This window comes from Ranitomeya imitator, chromosome 6, assembly GCF_032444005.1.
Source record: "Ranitomeya imitator isolate aRanImi1 chromosome 6, aRanImi1.pri, whole genome shotgun sequence".
Taxonomy (NCBI): domain Eukaryota; kingdom Metazoa; phylum Chordata; class Amphibia; order Anura; family Dendrobatidae; genus Ranitomeya; species Ranitomeya imitator.
In genome coordinates, this window is record NC_091287.1 from 353,500,807 (window position 1) to 353,527,312 (window position 26,506).

The window sequence follows — 26,506 nt, forward strand, 5'->3', positions numbered from 1 at the left end:
AAAATATGTTCTAGTCCATGCTCCTGCATGTCCCATGGAATCAATGGTGCTATATAAATAATAATAATAAAGTCCCGCGGGCAGGGATTCCTAACAGACAGACATTCGGTTAGCACACGAGCAGATTCAGATAACACCTTATTCGAGCACGTTCGCAAGTTATCACTAGTCACAATGCTAAGCCATTACAGGATCCGTCAGCCCCACAATAAAGGTAGAGGCTGCACAGGAGCAAAATATTGACGAATCAACCATTCACACACCTACCATTAATGGATAGGAGGGTGGGTGTGCTGCCTACATGCTGTAGTGCATTATTATCGTGAAGACCATGTACATTCTTCAGACGTTTCCACTTGGAAGAGGCTCAATGCTTGCAATGCAGTTCAATGGGACAGCTAAAGATCTGTTTGTTTTTTTTTCCCATTTTTGTGCTTTCGCTGTTTATAACACTTTAGTTGTCTTCATAGCAATAAAAAAATGCTCAGAATGTTGCTGGCAGGAAAAGGTGTCTGGAAACAACAACAAAAAATGCTAGCAAAAGATGCTTTAAGCTTACCAGTTCAAGGGAAGAGGGGAAGGTTTCCTGAGGCGATCAGCTGGCATTTTTCACCCTTGGAAAAACATGCAGTGTGGACATTCCCTAAAGGTGTGCGTCTCTTCACTTGTTCATATTGTGTGTTAGGCTGCCACACGCTTCACTTTCTGAATCGATGATGCCCACCAAAATTGCACAACGTAACTTACACCGAATGTGTACAAAGAACCTGAGTAAGACCCTTTTCACACATCAGTTTTTTGCTGTCAGTCACAATCCGTTGACTCGACGGATCCATCGCAGATTGTGAAAACTGATGTGACGGATTCGTTTTTTCGACGGATCCAACTAGTGGATCTGGCTAAATAAATCGGAGCATGCTCAGTTAAAAAAACATGGAATCCGTCTCCGGATTCCGTCATTTGACGGGTCCAGCGCCCATAGGCTTCCTTTCGAGCAAGCGACAGACGGCGATGAAGCCATCGCTGTCCGTACACAAAAAACGTTACTTCGTCCATTTTCAATGGATCCGGCGATCGACGGATGAAACATGAGGCCATCCGTTGCAATCCGTTGCTAATACACATCTATGAGAAAAAAATGGATCCAGCGGCATCAGTCGCCGGATTAGTTTTTTTTCCAAAATTCGACGGATTGTGACTGATGGCAAAAAACTGATGTGTGAAAGGGGCCTAAGGTGCGCAGCTTTGCAGAGGGTCCGGGTCGTCCGGCTAAAGTAAGGTACATAAACTATTCCTGGGCAGCTCACTGTGAGAACGGTTTTGTCTCCATCAGGTCCAGTCATTCTGCTCTGCCATTTCCTATGATTGCAGGGTCCAATAGAGGCAGTGGTCTGTGACAGTAATGACATGGGATTATATCCCTCATTTAGGTGACCTATTGTGCTGTTCTTTTGTATTTTAGGCTTATTACTTTTAAGGCATAACTCTTTAAATTGCTTTTAAATTATAGTAAGTTAATAAAACATGAAATGTTGCCATAAAGTTTAGATTTGTATAAATTTGTAACCCACTGATGTTTTGCTTTTTCAGCTTCAATAGAGAATTTCTTGCAGTCCCACTATGGCAGAAGGTCCAGTTTCTTAGTGTGGAAATGGACGGAGACAATCAGTACTTCAATTCAAGGTCAGTTTCCAGAGCTCCCAGCATACAATAACAAATGTTTCCAGTAACCGTATATTTGATATAAATGGAGCAGCTATTTTTATTATGGCACAGACATTTTCTTTATTTATGTATCGAGGCATTTGTTAGTATGTCAGTCTTGGGCAATTCTCAGCAGCAGGTCATTAGTCCAGAAATTTTCTGCCGGCAAAAAGGCTTGTGCAAAAGCCTACAGTATACGTCATCAGATTTACATCATAGGCTCCCATTCATCAGACTGAGGTCAAAAGTGTGTTCTTTCCGCCTCCGTATGGCAGGTATGCGCTTGACTACCGTTTGTGTAACTGCGTAGGTAAGTGCAGAAGAAACTTCTTTTCTGTTCAGTAGGTCCCTATGGTAGAAGGATATCTCTGCATCCATCCTCACATTTGTCCGACATTATGCACAAACTCCTAACTGTATGTGTCTAACAGTAGGCTTAAATGTAGTCTGGACCTAGCCTACTCGATTCTCTTTGGTCCTCGCTTAGACCCAGCACAGGCCACTTTGTGCTAAACACAGGAAAGAGGCCTCTCTGTTCCACCAGCAGCAGTGATTGACTGCAGTGGTCAGGTGACTTGAGTAGTGCGTCATTGGATGTTTTTCTGATGGTGGTGTATAGTGATGAGCGAGTATACTCGTTATTCGAGATTTCTCTAGCACAATCAGGTGTCCTCCGAGTATTTTTTTAGTGCTCGGAGATTGTTTTTCTTGCCGCAGCTGAATGATTTACATCTGTTAGCCAGCATAAGTACATGTGGGTGTTGCCTGGTTGCTAGGGAATCCCCATATGTACTTATGCTGGCTAACAGATGTAAATCATTCAGCTGCGGCAAGAAAAACAATCTCCGAGCACTAAAAAAATACTCGGAGGACCCCCGAGCGTCCTCAGGAAATCTCGAGTAACGAGTATATTCGCTCATCACTAGTGGTGTACTGCTCAATTCACCTGACCCCTGCAGAGGTCCTACTGTTGGTGGAACAGTGGCGTCGGCGCTGACCACGGAGTGGCCTGTGCTGGTTCCGGGAGGTAAGTATCAATACGTTTGTACTGATAAAAGCTCCTGGGACCGTTTTTCTTTTTTCCTGGATAACCCCTTGATGTAATTTAATTGACCGAAGACTGTAAGGGCTCATTTATGTTTTTGTTCAGGGGCCATTTACTTAGTGCAAAGGACAGAATCCTATCCAGTCCTTGTTTCAAAGATTAGGGGACATGATGACATTTATGCACCTTGTCTGAGACTTTGTCGTGCAATTATTTTAGGGTAAGTTCACACTGGGAGTTTTTGCTGCATTTTTTTCTGAGTAAAACCTGATTTCTTGGCAGGAAAGAAGCTGCTGCAAAAACAGGTGCGTTTTTCGTTGCAGTTTTTTGGTGCTTTTTTTTTTGGCTAACTTGCCTCTCTTTGTGCATGCTAATAAAGTTGAGTTGCTGTCCATGACTTTTCTTCAGCACAAGGCTGCAAATAATGATACCTGCGTTTTGGCTGCATTTTTTATGCTAATTTTCAGCTGCTTTTTAGGGTAAGTTCACACTGGGCATTTTTGCTGTGCGTTTTGCTGTTTTATGCTAATTTTCAGCAGCTTTTTAAAGTACCAGCAAAGCCTATGAGATTTCAGATTTTTGAACATAGAGCATGTCACTTTCAGCGTTTTTGCAGCGTTGTTCACCCATTGGCTTGAATGGGTGTTGCAAAAACGCAACAAAATGCAGGTATAATTTTTTGCAGCCTTTTTGATGCCAAAAATACTTGGACAGCAAGTCAACTTTATTAGCATTTGTTTACTAACAAAGAGGCACAAGTTAGCCCAAAAAAAGCACCAAAACGAAAACAAGAAACGCACCTAAACCTGCATTTTTGCCGTGGCTTCTTTCCTGCCAAGAAATCCGATTTTGCTGCAGAAAAAAACGCAGCAAAAACTCCCAGTGTGAACTTACCTTTAGAGCTGTGATTTTGCTCTAAAAAAAAAACTGTCAAGTTGCAAGCGACGTGCTTGATTGAAGTCTTTGGCAAGTGTGTTGTTTGCTACAGAAAATCCAACTTACTTGGAAATGTTTGCCACTCTGTGTTCCAGTCGCAGGTCATAATGGGACACCAGAGTAACACCATTGGATGCGATGCCACCATACGACACTGCGATGAGAAAAAAATATCGCTGTGTAGCCCTCTCATTAAAGGGAAATCACCCGAAAAACCGAGTAAAGGGAGGGGCATAACTTTATGTACCATAAATGCTTCCTGTGCGACCTCATTTCCCATGGGGCCACTTTCTCGCCAGCATTTACTAAGCTTATTCTGATAAGTGCATTTACAATGTTTCTTGGTGATGAAAATATTGCCCATGGTGATAAACAGCTGGTGCCTGGGACCATCTAGAGTTGTACTAGGTATAATAACTGTACATGTTACCTGCCTTTTAGTCTGAATGGTGGTTTATTATAGTAATGCCTTATTTTTATCCTGAAGGGTGCCTTCTTTCAATATGCAGCAGTTTTTCTAGAGACTAGCCTTCGCAGTACGCCATATGGAGGTACAAAAGAGTCCCATGATGCTCTATATGCTCACATACATGACCTAATGTTTGTAGTGAGGAAGAGGAAAAGCCTATAAGGATACTTGTATTGGGAGTCCAGCAGTACTTTAACAAGTGTAGAATCTTGTTAAATCTTTTTTTTTTTTAACTTTTCAGATTAGAAATGTCCTAATTGTTTTCTAGGTTCAGATTTCTGCTCCTGGTCTTGTGAAGTCCCGTGCTTTATTACATTCCTGTGCTGGATTATCACACAATGGATCTAAAGAGGACCCATAATCAAGAGAAAATACTGGCCACTTTTGACCTATTTTATTTCTACTCCTCCCCTGAAAAGTAACTTTTTTTAAATTTTTTTCTCATAATTCCTCCATATGGTTTCAGAGCTATGGGTCTTATTTAATACTACCTTCCATGGACTTTACGAAGGCTGCTCACCGTTTATCTGAGGGGCGATTTTTAGACTGTTCTGCGTGATTACCCTGTGAGCACCACTTCCCCATGATAAAAATCAGTATTTAATTAAGACACTATGTTGCATGTTTAAAATAAAATACCAAAAAAACACAATAATTAAAGGAGCAGCAGTAACTAAATAAGAGCAAAATCTGCCCTCTTTTGACCTGGTGAAAGGTCCTCTCTAATCCCTTCATGACATATGATGTACATTTATGTCATATATCGTATCCCTGATTTTAGTGTGGGCTTGCAGGCTGAGCCCCCATGTTTCCTGGCAGGTGATGGCTGATTTAAATGAGCCATTAGGGTATGTTGCCCAAGTCCGTAAAAGCTGCGGATTGGACGCTGTATATATCCGCAGCGTCCAACTCGCAGTGGCCAGATGTTGCAGCATAGTGGATGGAATTTGAAGAAATCCCATCTCCACTATGCATGCAGGGATGCCTCCGGCTTCCCTGCAGAGATGGACATGCGGCGCGTCTTTCGAGACCGCAGCATGTCAGTTTATCTTGCGAAGACGCTTAGTCTCCACAAGATAAATTTCCCGTCCAATGTATTGGCGGAATCGCTGGCGTTCAGAAGCTGGCAGCGCTTTTGACGGAGCAGACATGTGCTGCGTCCAAAGCGCTGCCGGTTCCTGACCGTGGGAACATACCCTGATGTGTCTTGAACAGCCTTTATGTGCCATTATACATATATTTGTGGATAATAATCTGGAAAGGTGATTTCTCAGAACATTAGTCCGGCGTCTGTAGCTGTAGTAACACGACCCTGAGAGTGATTGACATTTTCCAATCTGCACTATCTTCTCAGTCCTGGACGTCCTGCACATGAGAAGATGCTGCAGCGTAGGAACCGTCAATTACGCCCCAAGGTGGTATGATTGCCGCTATTGAGGCCGGACCAGCCTTGGTGAGCAAATGCCTCGCTAGACTAGTCTGCCTTCATTTGCTTATGGTAAACAGCAGTTTATAAATTAATTTTCCACAAATGTGCCTAGGTAAGTACTAATAAATACCGTGTAATGTCAGAAAAAGGCTGTCAATTGTAATGTTTAATAGTGCTAGTTACCAATTCCTTTAACCCCTTCCCGACCTGTGACGCCACATAGGCGTCATGAAAGTCGGTGCCAATCCGACCTGTGACGCCTATGTGTCATCATGGAGGGATCGTGTCTCTGCAGATCGGGTGATCCAATTTCACCCGATCTGCAGGGACAGGGGGAGTGGTACTTTAGCCCGGGGGGGGGGGGGGGGGGGGGGGGTGGTTTCACCCCCCGTGGCGACGATCGCTCTGATTGGCTGTTGAAAGTGCAACAGCCAATCAGAGCAATTTGTAATATTTCACCTATGAAATTTGGTGAAATATTACAATCCAGCCATGGCCGAAGCTGAAATATCATCGGCCATGGCTGGAGACCGCGCTCTGACCCCCCCACCGACTGACAGCAGTGATCTGCCGCCACTGTCAGTCTGCCCTCCCCTCCGTTTTGTGCTCCGATGCCCTCTGCTGCTTTCCTCTCCGCTCTGGGGCCCACCGCTATCCGATACCACCCCCCGTACCGCTGGAGTCCCGGGGACCCTTCTTGTGTCTGTCCGGCATCTTCGATGGGCGCCGCCATCTTCCAAAATGGCAGGCGTGTGCACAGTGCACCCGCCGAATCTGCCGGCGGTAGATTCGTTACAGGTACATTTTGATCACTGTGATAGGTTATATCACAGTGATCAAAATTAAAAGAAAAAGTAAATAAAGCCCCCGCCCCTTATCACCCCCATAGGTAGGGAAAATAATGAAATAAATAAAATTTATTTTTATTTTTCCACTATTGTTACGGTTAGAACTAGGGTTAGAGTTAGGGTTAGGGTTACGGCTAGGGTTGCAATTAGGGTTAGAATTAGGCTATGTGCACACGGTGTGGATTTGGCTGCGGATCCGCAGCTGATTGGCTGCTGTGGATTTGTGGCAGTTTTCCATCACATTTACAGTACCATGTAAACCTATGGAAAACCAAATCAACTGTGCCCATGGTGCGGAAAATTCCGTGCGGAAACGCTGCGTTGTATTTTCCGCAACATGTCAATTCTTTGTGCGGATTCCGCAACGTTTTACACCTGTTCCTCAATAGGAATCCGCAGGTGAAAAACGCACAAAAAACACTGGAAATGCGCAGTAAATCCGCAAGTAAAACGCAGTGCGTTTTACTTGCGGATTTTTCAAAAACGGTGCGGAAAAATCCGCACACGAATCCGCAATGTGGGCACATAGCCTTAGGGTTAGGGCTGGAACTAGAATTAGGGTTGGAATTAGGGTTAGGGTTGGAATTAGGGTTAAGAGTAGGGTTAGGGGTGTGTTGAGGTTAGGCTTGTGGTTAGCTTTGGGATTAGGGTTGGTTGTATGTTGGGGTTAGAGTTAGGGTTGGGATTAGGGTTAGGGGTGTGTTGGGGTGTGTTGGGGTTAGGGTTGTGATTACGGTTATGGTTAGAGTTGGGATTAGAGTTAGGGGTGTGTTGGGGTTAGTGTTGGAGATAGAATTGAGGGGTTTCCACTGTTTAGGCACATCAGGGGTCTCCAATCACAACATGGCGCTACCATTGATTCCAGCCAATCTTGCATTCAAAAAGTCAAATGGTGCTCCCTCCCTTCCGAGTCCCGACGTGTGCCCAAACAGTCGTTTACCCAAACATATGGGGCATAAGCGTAATCAGGAAAAATTGTACAACAATTTTGGGGGTCTAATTTCTCCTGTTACCCTTGGAAAAATTAAAAAATGGCGGCTAAAAAATTATTTTTGTGGGGGAAAAAAAAGATTTTTTATTTTCACGGCTCTGCGTAGCACTTGGGGGTTCAAAGTGCTCACCACAAACCTAAATAAGTTCCTTGGGGGGTCTAGCTTCCAAAATGGGGTCACTTGTGGGGGGTTTCTACTGTTTAGGTACATCAGGGGCTCTGCAAATGCAACGTGACGCCCGCAGACCATTCCATCAAATTCTGCATTTCAAAACGTCACTACTTACTTTCCAAGCCCCGACGTGTGCCCAAACAGTGGTTTACCCCCACATATTGGGCATCAGCATACTCAGGACAAACTGGACAACAAATGTTGGGGTTCAGTTTCTTGTGTTACCCTTGTGAAAATAAAAAAAATTGCGGGCTAAATAAATGATTTTTGAGGAAAAAAAACGATTTTTTTATTTTCACGGCTCTGCGTTATAAACTTTTGTGAAGCACTTGGGCGTTCAAAGTGCTCACCACACATCTAAATAAGTTCCTTGGGGGGTCTAGTTTCCAAAATGCAGTCACTTGTGGGGGGTTTCTACTGTTTAGGCACATCAGGGGCTCTGCAAACGTAACATGACTCCCACAGACCATTCCATCAAAGTCTGCATTTCAAAAAGTCACTACTTCCCTTCTGAGCTCTGCCATGCACCCAAACAGTGGTTTACCTCCACATATGGGGTATCCGCATACTCGGGACACACTGGACAACAACTTTTGGGGTCCAATTTCTCCTGTTACCCTTGTAAAAATAAAAAATTGCGGGCTAAAAAATAATTTTTGAGAAAAGAAAAATTATTTTTTATTTTCATGGCTCGGAGTTATAAACTTCTGTGAAGCACTTGGGGGTTCAAAGTGCTCATCACACATCTAGATGAGTTCCTTGGGGGGGTCTAGTTTCCAAAATGGGGTCACTTGCGGGGGAGCTCCAATGTTTAGGCACACAGGGGCTTTCCAAACGCGACATGGTGTCCGCTAACAATTGGAGCTAATTTTTCATTCAAAAAGTCAAATGGCGCTCCTTCCCTTCCGAGCCTTGCCGTGTGCCCAAACAGTGGTTTACCCCCACATATGAGGTATCGGTGTACTCAGGAGAAATTGCCCAACAAATTTTAGGATCCATTTTATCCTGTTACCCATGTGAAAACGAAAAAAATTGAGGCTAAAAGAATTTTTTTGTGAAAAAAAAAAAAAAAAGTACTTTTTCATTTTTACGGATCAATTTGTGAAGCACCTGGAGGTTGAAAGTGCTCACTATGCATCTAGATAAGTTCCTTGGGGGGTCTAGTTTCCAAAATGGGGTCACTTGTGGGGGAGCTCCAATGTTTAGGCACACAAGGGGCTCTCCAAACACAACATGGTGTCTGCTAAAGATTGGAGCCAATTTTTCATTCAAAAAGTAAAATGGCGCTCCTTTCCTTCCGAGCCCTGTTGTGCGCCCAAACAGTGATTTTCCCCCCACATATGGGTTATCGGCGTACTCAGGACAAATTGTACAACAACTTTTGGTGTCCGGTTTATCCTTTTACCCATGGGAAAATGAAAAAATTGTTGCTAAAAGTTCATTTTTGTGACTAAAAAGTTAAATGTTAATTTTTTCCTTCCATGTTGCTTCTGCTGCTGCAAAGCACCTGATGGGTTAATAAACTTCTTGAATGTGGTTTTGAGCACCTTGAGGGTGCAGTTTTTAGAATGGTGTCACTTTTGGGTATTTTCAGCCATATAGACCCATCAAAGTGACTTCAAATGTGAGGTGGTCCCTAAAAAAAAAAAAAAAAAAAAATGGTTTTGTAAATTTTGTTGTAAAAATGAGAAATCGCTGGTCAAATTTTAACCCTTATAACTTCCTAGAAAAAAAAAATTTTTGTTTCCAAAATTATGCTGATGTAAAGTATACAAGTGGGAAATGTAATTTATTAACTATTTTGTGTCACAAAACTCTCTGGTTTAACAGAATAAAAATTCAAAATTTGAAAATTGCAAAATTTTCAAAGTTTTTGCCAAATTTCCGTTTTTTTTTGCACAAATAAACACAAAAATTATCGACCTAAATTTATTATATGTCACGAAAAAACAGTCTCAGAATCGCCAGGATCTGTTGAAGCGTTCTTGAGTTATTACCTCATAAAGGGACACTGGTCAGAATTGCAAAAAATGGCCAGGTCATTATGGTCAAAATAGGCTGGGTCATGAAAGGGTTAAGGAAACAAATGATTTAGTTTTCCCACGATTCTTCTTCCCTTATGTCATGTTCACAAGGGTTTAATCATCAGAGTTCGATGTTCTTGGTGTTCGTTCTCTCTAAATATGAAAGTGGCCACTGTCTGTCTTTGTTCCATCCAAGGCTTATGAAATGTGACTGCAGTACTGAGGCTGGCTATACACATGCAGCAGCTGTCATCTGATCACTCGTATGACTGACAGCTCCCGTGCCACCATAAACATGCAAGCTTGGCCCAGGATGCATGTCTGCGTCAATGGAGACAAGGAAGTAATGGATGTAGCGGCTATGGATCTGTTCTGATGCTTCGCGCTGGACTCTTAGCAGTGACGAGCAGCCCTCTCCTTATGAGTACAGCGGACTCAGAACTATGACCCTGATGTGACAATTACTAGTAACCTAACAGTACCCCTCGCCCTAAAACTAGAACAAACCGATCTGTAAGCTAGGGCAGCATGGTGACAGATCTACTGTGCTCACTTTATTTATGGAATATTGGATTTTCAATCTGTGACGTGTTGACAACCATTTATGTATTGGATCTATTGCCAAACTTTAGAAGACAAATTGCATGTGCCATTAAATAAGTCTCTGAAACCGAATGAGGCTGGTGTACTTACTTATTCCATGCTAGAAAAGTTATTTTACCCATTAAGCTTTTGAGTCGAGCCAGATTCTCTTAACATGCTTAGTTTAATATCTGGCTAATACAGCCATTCTGGCATAGATTTTCAGAGTAAGTGCACATGGATCATCAGGTTTATTTAATAGTTAATATCTAAAAGTTAATGTTTTATATTGTGAGAAGTAACTTTAACATGGGGTTAAATAGGCCCTATCATAAATGTATGATTGCATGGGGCACTGACCCTGAGAACATGGGACTCAGTCCTGTGTGAATGAAGCATTAATAAACATTTGTGATTCCTGCTCAGGTAAGCCTCCGTAGAATGTATCCAAGTTAGTAGAGCATTGTTCACATGCTTGGTAATGTTTCATTCACAAAGGGGACTATAAAATCTCCATTCTGTAGATCACTTGAGGTCTCTGCTGCTGCTCCCATTGGAAATCATACATTTATCATAGTGAAAGGGCATGTCCCATGAACACATTCATCTGTCGGAGCCATTTCAGCAGAAACGCCTAATCTTCATGATGGAATTATTTTAAAGGGAATTTGCAGCTCGGTTTTTGCCATCTAATCTTAGAGTTTAATGTAGAGACCGGGCCCCTGATTCCAGCGATGCCACTAACTGGGCGGTTTGCTGTAGTTTTTATAATCTCCTTCCAATTTAAAACAGTGACATTATCATTCGTGGACTAGTAAACCTGCTGCCGTTGTAGTCATCCATATTCATGTTCTCTGTATGACTCGCCCCTTTCACTGATTGGCAGCTTTCTGCCTATGCAGTGTAATCAGTGGTGTTGGCGAGGTTGTACTGAGCTCAGGACTCAGAGAACTGATAGATCTGCAGCAGACTACGGATTTTATCAAAACTGCAGTAGGCAGCCCAGCAAGTGATGCATCACTGAAACATTATGCTGCTCACAGATGGGTATCAATAGCCTGGTGATCCCCCCATAATAAGTCTGTTATTCCTGGGTGACTCTGCTGTACCGGTTATCACAGTTGGTTGCGGTCTGGTAGTTGGAGCTTTGTTTTCTTACTGTGTGCATGAACAAGCTGCCCGTAGCTTTCGTTATTTGGCCCAATACTGACAGTGGGTTTATACTGGGAGGGCAGCAGACACCCACTACATAAGTTATTTTATTTCATCAAGTACATAACTTGCAGTTTATATGATTGGTGGAAAGAATGCAAATTGCATATTTATGCAAAAAATGTACCTTTTCTTGTTTTTGTTATCAGAAGTTTGAAATTTTTTATTTTTGACGTTTCTTGTATTTTTATTGTATTTTTTCGTATTTAGACTAGAAGTAATATTTCCTTTGCATCTCTGCATGGGGAATACAGCGATCCCATTATGAAATGCAAATATCCATTTAAATGTTTCCATTTGCAGAATAACCTCTGCCCATTAGATTTCCGAACACTAGTTGGAAAACAACCTTGAATAGCCGTATATGAAAGCACACTTCACTTTTAGAGAAAGCTATATTTCCTCGATTCTCTGTCGGCATGGGATAATCTTTGGCACTGCTACTTTTTATTTTTGTGTTTTTTTTTAATGCTGAGAGGTAAACAAATATTTGAAGAAGTACATTGTGCTAGTAAGCCATATTCTCATGCACAGTATGCCAGTGCTTCCCGTGTTGTGGACACCAGTATTCGATAGTTAGTTTTTGTTGTCCTATTGTTGTTTTTATAGATTTCCTTGCTGTTCTTGTACAGAAAATCTTCAAGTTAAAAAATTCATGTTAATATCCAGCTTGTTTTCTTCTAGATACTGTTCAGCTTTGGAGCCTTTGATTTATTTTAGGGGGGCTTTAGATTGACCACCTCCTTTAAATTTAACAATGTCCCATGTAAAATAACCCCCCCTATACCCTCCTCTCTGACCTGTACCAGCGATGTTGGCGATGAGTTCAGGACAAGTCCTTTATCTGGATAGCAGAGCAGCGACCCTGTGGTTTGCTGGAGGGCAGCACTCACAAATGTATCATATGGCCATAGTACAGGGATTCAGATTTTAAATGCATATTTTTAATGTCCGTTGTTGGGCTCTTTTCACACTAAGGTTATGTTCACATGTTGCGTTTTTTTTTTTTTTTTTTTTTTTTTTTCTGCAGGCAAAACCTGCTCACTTGGCAGTAAATAAGCTGCTTACGAAAAGCAGGTTTTGTTGCAGCGTTTTTGTTATCTCTTGTGTAGGTTGGTAAAGTTTAGTGGCACAAAAGAAAGCATGATTTAACGTCCTCAGGTTTATGCACTAAAAACGCCTCAAATGCGCTGAAAAAACACTGAAAGTGACATGTAACACTTTACCAAATCTGTCAGGAAAAAAAAGTGTGCATGAAATTCCTGAAATGTCATAGACTTTGCTGGTACTGTAAAACTCAGCTTAAGACTTGCAGTAAAAACACAATGTGTGAACACAGCCTGAAGCTGAATCCTTGCATGTGTGTAACCTAATGCTGTTGTGGCCGCTGCGCTATAATGACACCTTTTTTGCTATAGTGACAGTTGTTTAGCATCTTGAAGTATATGTTAGATCTCATCAAAGATGCTTGTGCAGAATGCTATGCATAAAAAATGTAATAACATATTTTTAATTATGTATAGAATAGTGCAGTCCAAGTAGCCCCCCCCCCCCCCCCCCAAAAGTATACCAGTCAGAAGGACTCTCCTGGATGTGATCTGAACAGGGGCCAGGAGCTCTAGCATGGCTCGGAACCTCCTACTGGGCACTTGCTCGCCCAATGACATATGCAATCAATGTTAATTTTCCCAGCAGTTACTTTCTACTGGTCATTGTCAAAGTTGTACGTTCCAAGAAAATTAACTTTGATGCATGTGAACTGCAGGAGGACCAAGCAAGCATATTGGCTAGCATCACCAAAACCCGCTATATGCCTTGCTGTTGATAGATGGCTCCAGCTTGCCGATTATTTTTTTTAATATTATGTATTTTCTCACCCCAACTTGTAGATGAACACTGCTTAATTGAATAACCGTGTTGCGAGTGCAATGTGATTTCTTTTTTCCCCTCTTTCTCACATTGCACTCGCCAATATGAGCAAACCCTTGAGCTCTGTGCCCACGATCAGGAAGTGGCAGCTTTTTGGACGCAGTGTATTTTCGCTGTGTTCTAATCATGCAGTTAAATTGGCATGTGTTTGGTGAACCATGCGGATTTACCACATCTAATAAATTGCTATGGGTGAAACTACGCAGCAGATAATTAACATGCTGCAGCACGTAAACCCGCACCGCGGGTGAGTTTACGCAGTGTTAAATAGTAGCGCTGTGGGTGCGGGATTTCTATAAATCCTACCCACTGTGCTTCTAATGTAGATCGCAACGCAGGTGAGAGAGAGACTCCAGAATCAACAATGCAGCTTACAGGGCATGCTCAATGTAAAAAAAACAGAATCGGTCACCGGATTCCCTCATTTGACAAATCCAGCACCATAGGCTTCCATTATAGCAAAAGCTGCGTGGCTGGCCGTTTTTTTAGACGGACACAAAAACATTCCTTTGTGCGTTCTTTCTGGCTGCCGGACCCACAATTTTTTACGGATCTGGCGAAAAATGGATGAAACGTCAGGCCATCTGGCGTTAATACAAGTCTATGAGAAAAAAAAAAATCGGATCCGGCGCCAAATTTTGCCAGATCCGTTTCATTCAAAATTCGCTGGTTGGTTTGTGTCTGACTGCAAAAACCTGATGTGTGAAAGAAGCCTTTAGGACCCCCGTGTTTATGTGTGTGTGTGTGTGTATATGTGTGTGTATATGTGTATATATATATATATATATATATATATATATATATATATATATATATATATATATATATATATATATATATTCGGGTATTCTAGAATATGCATGTCCACATAGTATTTTGCCCAGTCACGTAGTATAATGCTCCATGCATTTATTGCCCTATTGATGCTCCATATGATGCTCCATGCAGTTCATTATGGCCCCATAGAGGTCCCATATAATGCTCCATGCAGTTATTGCCCCATAGATGTCCCATCCATATAATGCTCCATGCAATTCTTTATGGCCCCATAGACGCTCCATACAGCATTGTGCCACATGTAATGCTGCTGCAATTAAAAAAAAAAAAAAATCCACATACTTGCCTCTCGTCGCTGCTCCTCAGCGTCCCGTCTCTCCGCACTGACTGTTCAGGCAAAGGGCGGCGCGCACACTAATACGTCATCGCGCCCTCTGACCAGCACAGTCACTGCAAGAGGACAGGAAGACGGAGCGGCACCTGGCGGATGGAATGCGGACAGGTGAATATGAAATACTCACCTGCTCCTGACGCTGTCCCTGCCTGTCCCATGGTACCGCAGCTTCTTCGCGCCTGCGCGAGAAGGACCTGCCATGACGTAACGGTCACATGAATGTGACGTCATGGCAGGTCCTTCTCGCGCAGGGCCTGTGATGGCGTCGCGGTCACATGACCGTGACGTCATGGAAGGTCCTTGTTGCATACCATCCTTAGCACCGGAACGTCGCGAAGAGCGGGAAAGGCGCCGGAGGGTGAGTATATGATGATTTTTTATTTTTATTATTTTTAACATTAGATCTTTTTACTATTGACGCTGCAAAGGCAGCGTCAATAGTAAAAACTTGGTCACACAAGGTTAATAGCGGCGGTAACGAGTGAGTTACCCGCGGCATAACGCGGTCCGTTACCGCCGGCATTAACCCTGTGTGAGCGGTGACCGGAGGGGAGTATGCGGACGCCGGGCACTGACTGCGGGGAGGAAGGAGCGGCCATTTTCTTCCAGACTGTGCCCGTCGCTGATTGTCGTGGCTGTTTTGCCATGACCAATCAGCGACTTGGATTTCCATGACTGACAGAGGCCGCGACCAATGAATATCCATGACAGACGGAAGTGACCCTTAGACAATTATACATATATATATATATATATATATATATATATATATATATATATATATATATATATATATATATATATGTATATATGTATGTGTGTGTGTATATTTGTGCGTGTATGTATGTGTGTGTGTGTGTATATATATATATACACACACACACACACACACACACACACACACACACACACACACACACACACACACACACACACACACACTAGCTGAAGAGCCCGGCGTTGCCTGGGCATAGTAAATATCTGTGGTTAGTTATAGCACCTCACGTCTCTTATTTTCCCATCATGCCTCTCATTTTCTCCCTTACACCTCTCATTTTCCCCCTCACTCCTCTTATTCTCCCTAACACTTGTCATTTCGACCTCACATCTGTCATTTTCCGTTCACTCCACTATTTTCCCTCACTCCTCTCATTTTGCACTCACACCTTTTCATTTTCACCTCACACCCCTCATTTTCACCTCAGTATATACATGTTTGTCATCTCCCTTATATATAGTATACACCTGTATGTCTTCTCTTGTATATTGTATATACCTGTATGTCATCTCCCCTGTAAATAGTATATACCTGCTGTATGTAATCTCTTCCTGTATATTGTATATACCCATGTGTCATCTCCTCCTGTATATATTATATACCTGTATGTCCTCTCTTCTGTATATACTGTATACCTGTATGTCATCTCCTATATATAGTATATACCTGTATGTCATCTCCTATATATAGTATATACCTGTATGTCATCTCCCCTGTATATAGTATATACCTGTGCATCATCTGCTCCTGTATATAGTATATACCTGTGTCTCATCTCCAGTATATAGTATATACCTGTATGTCATCTCCTCCTGTATATAGTATATACCTGTGTCATCTGCTCCTGTATATAGTATATACGTGTCATCTGCTCCTGTATATAGTATATACGTGTGTCATCTCCTGTATATAGTATATACGTGTGTCATCTCCTTTATATACTATATACGTGTGTCATCTCTCCTGTATATAGTATATACCTGTGTCATCTCCTCCTGTATATAATATATATCTGTGTGTCCTCTCCTTTTGTATATAGTATATATCTGTGTCATCTCCTCCTGTATTAGACCACGTTCACACGTTATTTGGTCAGTATTTTTGCCTCAGTATTTGTAAGCTAAATTGGCAGCCTGATAAATCCCCAGCCAACAGGAAGCCCTCCCCCCTGGCAGTATATATTAGCTCACACATACACATAATAGACAGGTCATGTGACTGACAGCTGTCGTATTTCCTATATGGTACATTTGTTGCTCTTGTAGTTTGTCTGCTTATTAACCCCTCTGTGACCTTAGACGTACTATCCCGTCGAGGTGCCCTGGGCTTATCTGACCCTGGACGGGATAGTACGTCATAGCCGATCGGCCGCGCTCACGGGGGGAGCGCGGCCGATCGCGGCCGGGTGTCAGCTGCTTATCGCAGCTGACATCTGGCACTATGTGCCAGGAGCGGTCACGGACCGCCCCCGGCACATTAACCCCTGGCACACCGCGATCAAAGATGATCGCGATGTGCCGGCGGTGCAGGGAAGCACCGCGCAGGGAGGGGGCTCCCTGCGGGCTTCCCTGAGCCCCCCGCAGCAACGCGATGTGATCGCGTTGCTGCGAGGGTCTCCTCACCTCCCTCCCTGCTCGAGCCCCGGATCCAAGATGGCCGCGGATCCGGGTCCTGCAGGGAGGGAGGTGGCTTCACAGAGCCTGCTCAGAGCAGGCACTGTGAAGCCTGCAGCGCTGCATGTCAGATCAGTGATCTGACAGAGTGCTGTGCAAACTGTCAGATCACTGATCTGTGATGTCCCCCCCTGGGACAAAGTAAAAAAGTAAAAAAAAAATTTTCCAAATGTGTAAAAAAAATAAAAAAAAATATTCCAAAATAATGAAAAAAAAAAAAAAAATATTATTCCCATAAATACATTTCTTCATCTAAATAAAAAAAAAAAACCAATAAAAGTACACATATTTAGTATCGCCGCGTCCGTAACGACCCGACCTATAAAACTGTCCCACTAGTTAACCCCTTCAGTAAACACCGTAAGAAAAAAAAAAAAAAAACGAGGCAAAAAACAACGCTTTATTATCATACCGCCGAACAAAAAGTGGAATAACACGCGATCAAAAGGACAGATATAAATAACCATGGTACCGCTGAAAGCGTCATATTGTCCCGCAAAAAAAGAGCCGCCATACAGCATCATCAGCAAAAAAATAAAAAAGTTATAGTCCTGAGAATAAAGCGATGCAAAAATAATTATTTTTTCTGTAAAATAGTTTTTATCGTATAAAAGCACCAAACCATAAAAAAATGATATAAATGAGGTATCGCTGTAATCGTACTGACCCGAAGAATAAAACTGATTTATCAATTTTACCAAATGCGGAACGGTATAAACGCCTCCCCCAATAGAAATTCATGAATAGCTGGCTTTTGGTCATTCTTCCTCACAAAAATCGGAATAAAAAGCGATAAAAAAATGTCACGTGCCCAAAAATGTTTTCAATAAAAACGTCAACTCGTCCCGCAAAAAAAAAGACCTCACATGACTCTGTGGACCAAAATATGGAAAAATTATAGCTCTCAAAATGTGGTATTGCAAAAAATATTTTTTGCAATAAAAAGGGTCTTTCAGTGTGTGACGGCTGCCAATCATAAAAATCCGCTAAAAAACTCGCTATAAAAGTAAATCAAACCCCCCTTCATCACCCCCTTAGTTAGGGAAAAATAAAAAAAAATGTATTTATTTCCATTTTCCCATTAGGGCTAGGGTTAGGGCTAGGATTAGGGTTAGGGTTAGTGCTAGGGTTAGGGCTAGGGTTAGGGCTAGGGCTAGGGTTAGGGCTAGGGTTAGGGTTAGGGTTAGGGCTAGGGTTAGGGCTAGGGTTAGGGCTAGGGTTAGGGTTAGGGTTAGGGTTAGGGCTAGGGTTAGGGCTAGGGTTAGGGTTAGGGCTAGGGTTAGGGTTAGGGTTAGGGTTGGGGCTACAGTTAGGGTTGGGGCTAAAGTTAGGGTTAGGGTTTAGATTACATTTACAGTTGGGAATAGGGTTGGGATTAGGGTTAGGGGTGTGTCAGGGTTAGAGGTGTGGTTAGGGTTACCGTTGGAATTAGGGTTAGGGGTGTGTTTAGATTAGGGTTTCAGTTATAATTGGGGGGTTTCCACTGTTTCGGCACATCAGGGGCTCTCCAAACACGACATGGCGTCCGATCTCAATTCCAGCCAATTCTGCGTTGAAAAAGTAAAACAGTGCTCCTTCCCTTCCGAGCTCTCCTGTGTGCCCAAACAGGGGTTTACCCCAACATATGGGGTATCAGCGTACTCAGGACAAATTGGACAACAACTTTTGTGGACCAATTTCTCCTGTTACCCTTGGGAAAATACAAAACTGGGGGCTAAAAAATAATTTTTGTGGGAAAACAAAAAGATATTTTATTTTCACGGCTCTGCGTTATAAACTGTAGTGAAACACTTGGGGGTTCAAAGTTCTCACAACACATCTAGATAAGTTCATTGAGGGGTCTAGTTTCCAATATGGGGTCACTTGTGGGGGGTTTCTACTGTTTAGGTACATTAGGGGCTCTGCAAACGCAATGTGACGCCTGCAGACCATTCCATCTAAGTCTGCATTCCAAATGGCGCTCCTTCCCTTCCGAACCCTCCCATGCGCCCAAACGGTGGTTCCCCCCCACATATCGGGTATCAGCGTACTCAGGACAAATTGAACAACAACATTTAGGGTCCAATTTCTCCTGCTAACCTTGGAAAAATACAAAACTGGGGGCTAAAATATAATTTTTGTGGAAAAAAAAATATTTTTTATTTGCATGGCTCTGCGTTATAAACTGTAGTGAAATACTTGGGGGTTCAAAGCTCTCACAACACATCAAGATGAGTTCCTTAGGGGGTCTACTTTCCAAAATGGTGTCACTTGTGGGGGGTTTCTACTGTTTAGGTACATTAGGGGCTCTGCAAACGCAATGTGACGCCTGCAGACCATTCCATCTAAGTCTGCATTCCAAATGGCGCTCCTTCCCTTCCGAACCCTCCCATGCGCCCAAACGGTGGTTCCCCCCCACATATCGGGTATCAGCGTACTCAGGACAAATTGGACAACAACATTTAGGGTCCAATTTCTCCTGCTAACCTTGGAAAAATACAAAACTGGGGGCTAAAATATAATTTTTGTGGAAAAAAAAATATTTTTTATTTGCATGGCTCTGCGTTATAAACTGTAGTGAAATACTTGTGGGTTCAAAGCTCTCACAACACATCAAGATGAGTTCCTTAGGGGGTCTACTTTCCAAAATGGTGTCACTTGTGGGGGGTTTCTACTGTTTAGGTACATTAGGGGCTCTGCAAACGCAATGTGACGCCTGCAGACCATTCCATCTAAGTCTGCATTCCAAATGGCGCTCCTTCCCTTCCGAGCCCTCCCATGCGCCCAAACGGTGGTTCCCCCCCACATATGGGGTGTCAGCGTACTCAGGACAAATTGGACAACAACTTTTGGGGTCCAATTTCTCCTGTTACCCTAGGGAAAATACAAAACTGGGGGCTAAAAAATAATTTTTGTGGGAAAAAAATTTTGTTTTATTTTTATGGCTCTGCATTATAAACTTCTGTGAAGCCCTTGGTGGGTCAAAGTGCTCACCACACATCCAGAAAAGTTCCTTAGGGGGTCTACTTTCCAAAATGGTGTCACTTGTGGGGGGTTTCAATGTTTAGGCACATCAGTGGCTCTCCAAACGCAACATGGCGTCCCATCTCAATTCCTGTCAATTTTGCATTGAAAAGTCAAACTGCGCTCCTTCCCTTCCGAGCTCTCCCATGCGCCCAAACAGTGGTTTACTGCCACATATGGGGTATCAGCGTACTCGGGACAAATTGGACAACAACTTTTGAGGTCCAATTTCTTCTCTTACCCTTGGAAAAATAAAAAATTGGGGGCAAAAATATAATTTTTGTGAAAAAATGATTTTTTATTTTTACGGTTCTGCATTATAAACTTCTGTGAAGCACTTGGTGGGTCAAAGTGCTCACCACACCTCTAGATAAGTTCCTTAGGGGGTCTACTTTCCAAAATGGTGTCACTTGTGGGGGGTTTCAATGTTTAGGCACATCAGTGGCCCTCCAAACGCAACATGGCGTCCCATCTCAATTTCTGTCAATTTTGCATTGAAAAGTCAAACTGCGCTCCTTCCCTTCCGAGCTCTCCCATGCGCCCAAACAGTGGTTTACTGCCACATATGGGGTATCAGCGTACTCAGGACAAATTGGACAACAACTTTTGAGGTCCAATTTCTTCTCTTACCCTTGGAAAAATAAAAAATTGGGGGCAAAAATATAATTTTTGTGAAAAAATATGATTTTTTATTTTTACGGTTCTGCATTATAAACTTCTGTGAAGCACTTGGTGGGTCAAAGTGCTCACCACACATCCAGATAAGTTCCTTAGGGGGTCTACTTTCCAAAATGGTGTCACTTGTGGGGGGTTTCAATGTTTAGGCACATCAGTGGCTCTCCAAACGCAACATGGCGTCCCATCTCAATTCCTGTCAATTTTGCATTGAAAAGTCAAATAGCGCTCCTTCCCTTCCGAGCTCTCCCATGCGCCCAAACAGTGGTTTACTGCCACATATGGGGTATCAGCGTACTCAGGACAAATTGGACAACAACTTTTTGGGTCCAATTTCTCCTGTTACCCTTGGTAAAATAAAACAAATTGGAGCTGAAGTAAATTTTTTGTGTAAAAAAGTTAAATGTTCATTTTTATTTAAACATTCCAAAAATTCCTATTAAACACCTGAAGGGTTAATAAACTTCTTGAATGTGGTTTTGAGCACCTTGAGGGGTGCAGTTTTTAGAATGGTGTCACACTTGGGCATTTTCTATCATATAGACCCCTCAAAATGACTTCAAATGAGACGTGGTCCCTAAAAAAAAATGGTGTTGTAAAAATGAGAAATTGCTGGTCAACTTTTAACCCTTATAACTCCCTAACAAAAAAAAAATTGGTTCCAAAATTATGCTGATGTAAAGGAGACATGTGGGAAATGTTACTTATTAAGTATTTTGTGTGACATATCTCTGTGATTTAATTGCATAAAAATTCAAAGTTTGAAAATTGCGAAATTTTCAAAATTTTCGCCAAATTTCCGTTTTTTTCACAAATAAACGCAGGTACTATCAAAGAAATTTTACCACTATCATGAAGTACAATATGTCACGAGAAAACAATGTCAGAATCACCAGGATCCGTTGAAGCGTTTCGGAGTTATAACCTCATAAAGGGACAGTGGTCAGAATTGTAAAAATTGGCCTGGTCATTAACGTGCAAACCACCCTTGGGGGTAAAGGGGTTAATCAGATTTTTATTTTTAAAGGATAATACCAGACTTGTGTGTGTTTTAGGGCGAGTTTCGTTTGTCAAGTTGTCTGTTGAGTTGCGTGTGGCGACATGCGTGTAGCAGCTTTTTGTGTCGAGTTGCATGTGACAGGTTAGTGTAGCAAGTTGTGTGCAGCAAGTTTGCGCATGGCGAGTTTTGCGCGTGGCGAGTTTTATGTGTGGTGCATTTTGAGTATGTGCAAGTTTTGTGTGAGGCAACTTTTGCATGTGTTGCAACTTTTGTGCATGTGGCAATTTTTCCGCGTGTGCAAGTTTTGCGTGTGGCGAGTTTTCCATGAGGTGAGTTTTGCACGTGTGGCGAGTTTTGCGTGAGCCTAGTTTTGAATGTGGCGAGTTTTGCGCGTGGCGAGTTTTGAGCGGCGACTTTTGTGTTTCGACTTTTATGTGGCGAGGTTGGTGTATGTGTGGTGAAATGTGTGCTGAGGGTAATATGTGTTCAAGCACGTGGTAGTGTGTGGCGCATTTTGTGTGTGTGTTCATATCCCCATGTGTGGTGAGTATCCCATGTCGGGGTCCCACCTTAGCAACTGTACGGTATATACTCTTTGGCGCCATCGCTCTCACTCTTTAAGTCCCCTTTGTTCACATCTGGCAGCTGTCAATTTGCCTCCAACACTTTTCCTTTCACTTTTTCCCCATTATGTAGATAGGGGCAAAATTGTCTGGTGAATTGGAACGCGCGGGGTTAAAATTTCGCCTCACAACATAGCCTATGACGCTCTCGGGGTCCAGACGTGTGATTGTGCAAAATTTTGTGGCTGTAGCTGCGACGGTGCAGATGCCAATCCCGGACACACACACACACACACACACACACACACACACACACACACACACACACACACACACACACACACACACACACACACACACACACACACACACACACACACACACACACACACACACACACACATTCAGCTGTATATATATGTATGTATATAATTAACTGGTTCATGCAGCTTTACATGAACACCCAAGCCTTACACTATGGCTGGTCCGAATAACTATAGCAATTGTTACCATCCACCTCTCGTGTCTCCCCTTTTCCTCATAGTTTGTAAGCTTACGAGCAGGGCCCTCACTCCTCTTGGTATCTGTTTTGAACTGTATTTCTGTTATGCTGTAATGTCTATTGTATGTACAAGTCCCCTCTATAATTTGTAAAGCGCTGCGGAATATGTTGGCGCTATATAAATAAAAATTATTATTATTATTAAAAATTATTATTGTCAGGTCAATTTTATATGCAGAAACTAATAAAAAAAAACCAATCACGAGGCTGACAGTATGAACAGTGTAATTTTTCAACAGAAATGAATCGTAATAATCTCTCCTTTGAGTGATCTTATTCATTGTTTTTCTTTCTCTCCCCCAGGACCTTGGGCGTCTAAAGTCCCCTTGTTGGCCCTGTTATCTGGTGCTATAGACATACCTAGTTACCGTTGTAATTAATAGCAAGGAAAATGTTCATCTGTCTTTCCTCGTATAGTGGTCTGACACGTTTTCTTCTTCACCAACGGTTGTATATGAATGTTTTATTTATTTATTTATTTTGTTAATATAGTGGAATGCAAAAGTTTCTTTGTCTCTTGCGTTTGATCACAGGGTCATTCAGTAATCCATGCTTATTCGTTGTGTAACGGGATTTACTTGTGTAGTAGAAGCAATGCCTGCTGAATTAGAGCCTTTGTTAAACCATAAATTAATGGTGTAGCTTTCAGACTTCCCCTGGCAAGGCATGTTTTCACGGTACTTTTGGCAGGTTTAGCAATACTTGAGACCATGCCTGGATAGATGGATATAACTAAGTGGAACTTGGTCACGTAATCTGCCTTTGTATGTACATTTTTAGTTGGTATTTGGCAGTTTCTATTTTTGGCTTCTTCTTTTAGTATCATGACTTGACTCCTGGTTTTATTTTGCTTGCATTGTATGGTGCTTTTGTGATTAATAACTGTCTGGAGTACAGCATTGACCAAGGTACATTGAATAAAATTCAAGGCTAAAGAATGACGAGGCAGCTAAGCCTCAATAGCTGGCGCTGGCTAAGAAATGCATTTAGCAATGAGCTTGTCTTTGTCTCTTGTTCCGGTCCCCCGAGGCTGATGAGATTCAGCCATCATTTTATGTTTTGTAATGCCCATTTTCCATAGGTGGACCTGAAAGCATTTGTGTATTATGTGACTGTGCAAACAATAGTACTGTTCATACAATCGGGGCAAATATGTGACTCCGCTTACTTGGACAGTGGGTGCCTGCGTGCTTTTATTCATGACCTCTAGTGATTGTGGAGATTTGGATACTTATATATGCGTTAATTTGCCTAAAATATTCTCTTGTGTGGTTCTCTTTGTACTGTAATACTAACTCCTATGTATATAGAACTCGTTCATGCTATTTCAAAAATATGGTTAATATGCAGCTGGGGGCCAGGGTTTTTTTTTAATTTTTTTTTATTTTTTTTTTAAATTAATTTCTTGTAAGTAGTTTCCGCTCCCACTCTTGTTGGGAGGCTTTCCATAAGATATTGTCATGTTTATGTGAGCGGTTTTACCCCACTTAACCAAATAAGCATTTCAGAGGTCAGTAGCACTGATGTTTTGCCTCGTAATTGGCTTACCAATTCTGGATGCCTGGCTAGTAGCTCAAAATCGTGCATACGCCTACTGCTGGTGTGTGTAGACTCTGATGCTTAACGGGTTATCCCCATCTCCAAGATCCTATCACAATATGTAGTGGGTGTCAGAATATTAGCAAATGCCTCCAAATAGTAATGTAGGATAGTTCTTCTGATTTGCTTACCCCATGTTTAGGGCATTGCAGTAACTTGGGTATCCATGGTTACAACCACTCATATAGTGACAGTGGTTGTAACAATGGACACCTAAGCTGCTACTGTAATGCCTGCACATGACATAGCAAATCAGAAGAAGTATACTACACTAGATGGTGGCCCGATTCTAACGCATCGGGTATTCTAGAATATGTATGTAGTTTACGGTATTTATAAAGTTTTCAGAATCATGCAATCTACACACAGGATTCGGCCGGCCGCGGGCGGACTGCGCCTGTCGCTGTTTGGTCACGAACAATCAGTGAAGCCAGGGCCGGCTCCAGGTTTTTGAGGGCCCTGGGTGAAAGAGTCTCAGTGGGCCCCCTCTTTAACACATACCATGATTCATGATGCACAGATACAGCAGAGAAATATAGCACAGCCAAGTAGCATATAACACAGCCCACATAGTATATAACATAGACCACGTAGTATATAACACAGCCATGTAGTATATAACACAGCCACGTAGTATATAACACAGCCACGTAGTATATAACACAGCCACGTAGTATATAACACAGCCACGTAGTATATAACACAGCCACGTAGTATATTGCCCAGCCACATAGTATATAGCACAGCAGCCCACGTAGTATATTGCCCAGCCACGTAGTATATTGCCCAGCCACATAGTATATTGCACAGCGACTGAGTATACAGCACAGAGCCACATAGTATACAGACTTAAAATAAAATATAAACATATACTCACCTTCCGAAGGCCCGTTGAAGTCCTGGCCCTGTGTGCGGTGCACGCAGCAGCTTCCGGTCCCAGGGTTGGTATGAGCGCAGGACCTGTGATGACGTCGCGGTCACATGACCGTGACGTCATGGCAGCTCCTTCTCACATACCATCCTTGCCACCGGAACCTGACACTTGCATGGAGCGGTTACCGGAGCGTCGCGAGGAGCTGGAAAGGCAGCGGAAGGTGAGTGTATAATGATTTTTTTTAATTATTATTATTATTATTTTTAACATTAGATTTTTTTCTTACTATTGATGCGGTCCGTTACCGCTGGCATTAACCCTGTGCGAGCGGTGACTGGAGGGGAGTATGGAGCGGGTGCCGGGCACTGACTGCAGGGGAGTAGGGAGGGACTAATCGGACTGTGGCTGTCGCTGATTGGTCGCGGCAGCCATGACAGGCAGCTGGCGAGACCAATCAGCGACTTGGATTCCATGACAGACAGAGGCCGCGACCAATGAATATCCATGACAGACAGACAGAAAGACAGACAGACGGAAGTGACCCTTAGACAATTTATATAGTGGATGTAAAAAATTAATTGTACCTTTGTTACTGTGCTTGTGCTGCCATTTTCTGAGACCCGTAATGATTTCAATTTCTGTCTATGAAACCTTGAGAGGGTTTGTTAATTGATAATGAAAACGGAAATCCCCAGCATTCTTCAGTGATAATTCTTTCAGTTGATGGTCAGATCTAGCAGGTGTGAAACCTCACAAACTAAACGCGACCCTATCCTAGTCTGCTGCCTTTGCCAAAGGCTGAAATGCCCAAACTATTCTGCGAAATCCATACTATTTTAATGCCTGCCTATGTTGACTGTAAGCAGGTGCAGAAAATCACTTTCACCCATTTATGTGCCTGTGAATGTCTATCAAAATGCACTTTTTTTTAGTTATTTTTACGCATGCTGTCGCAATATGTTTTTGTATTGCTCATGTATATGTATGTTCTATTACATACATATACAATAAGGTCCAGCAGAATTTCAGCTGTGGTTTGTCTTGGGCATTGTTTGCAGATGTGTTCACCGTAGTGACTAGTAGTCTTCTTGAGTCCTGATCTGTCTCCTAGCAATGTACTGCAAATCTGCTCACGACATTAATACTCTGCAAATTTACCAGGAGACTAGGGATTCTGTTTGTGATGTGGAGCGCATTAGCAACAAACCATTATTAACACTGTAGAACTGCAGCTCTACAGTGTGTGAGTGCCGGCTGGATCCTCAGC

General features: G+C 42.5%; 1 protein-coding gene across 3 annotated transcripts in view; it reads left to right on the top strand.

The window, feature by feature from the left end:
* The window catches only part of ZNF516 (zinc finger protein 516), a 132,689-nt gene that overhangs the window by 37,731 nt on the left and 68,452 nt on the right, over positions 1–26,506 (top strand). For all 3 annotated transcript variants that reach the window (XM_069730956.1, XM_069730955.1, XM_069730954.1), the window contains exon 2: positions 1,591–1,683. The gene's annotated coding sequence lies outside the window, so the exon portion shown is untranslated. The remainder of the gene's footprint in view (positions 1–1,590; positions 1,684–26,506) is intronic.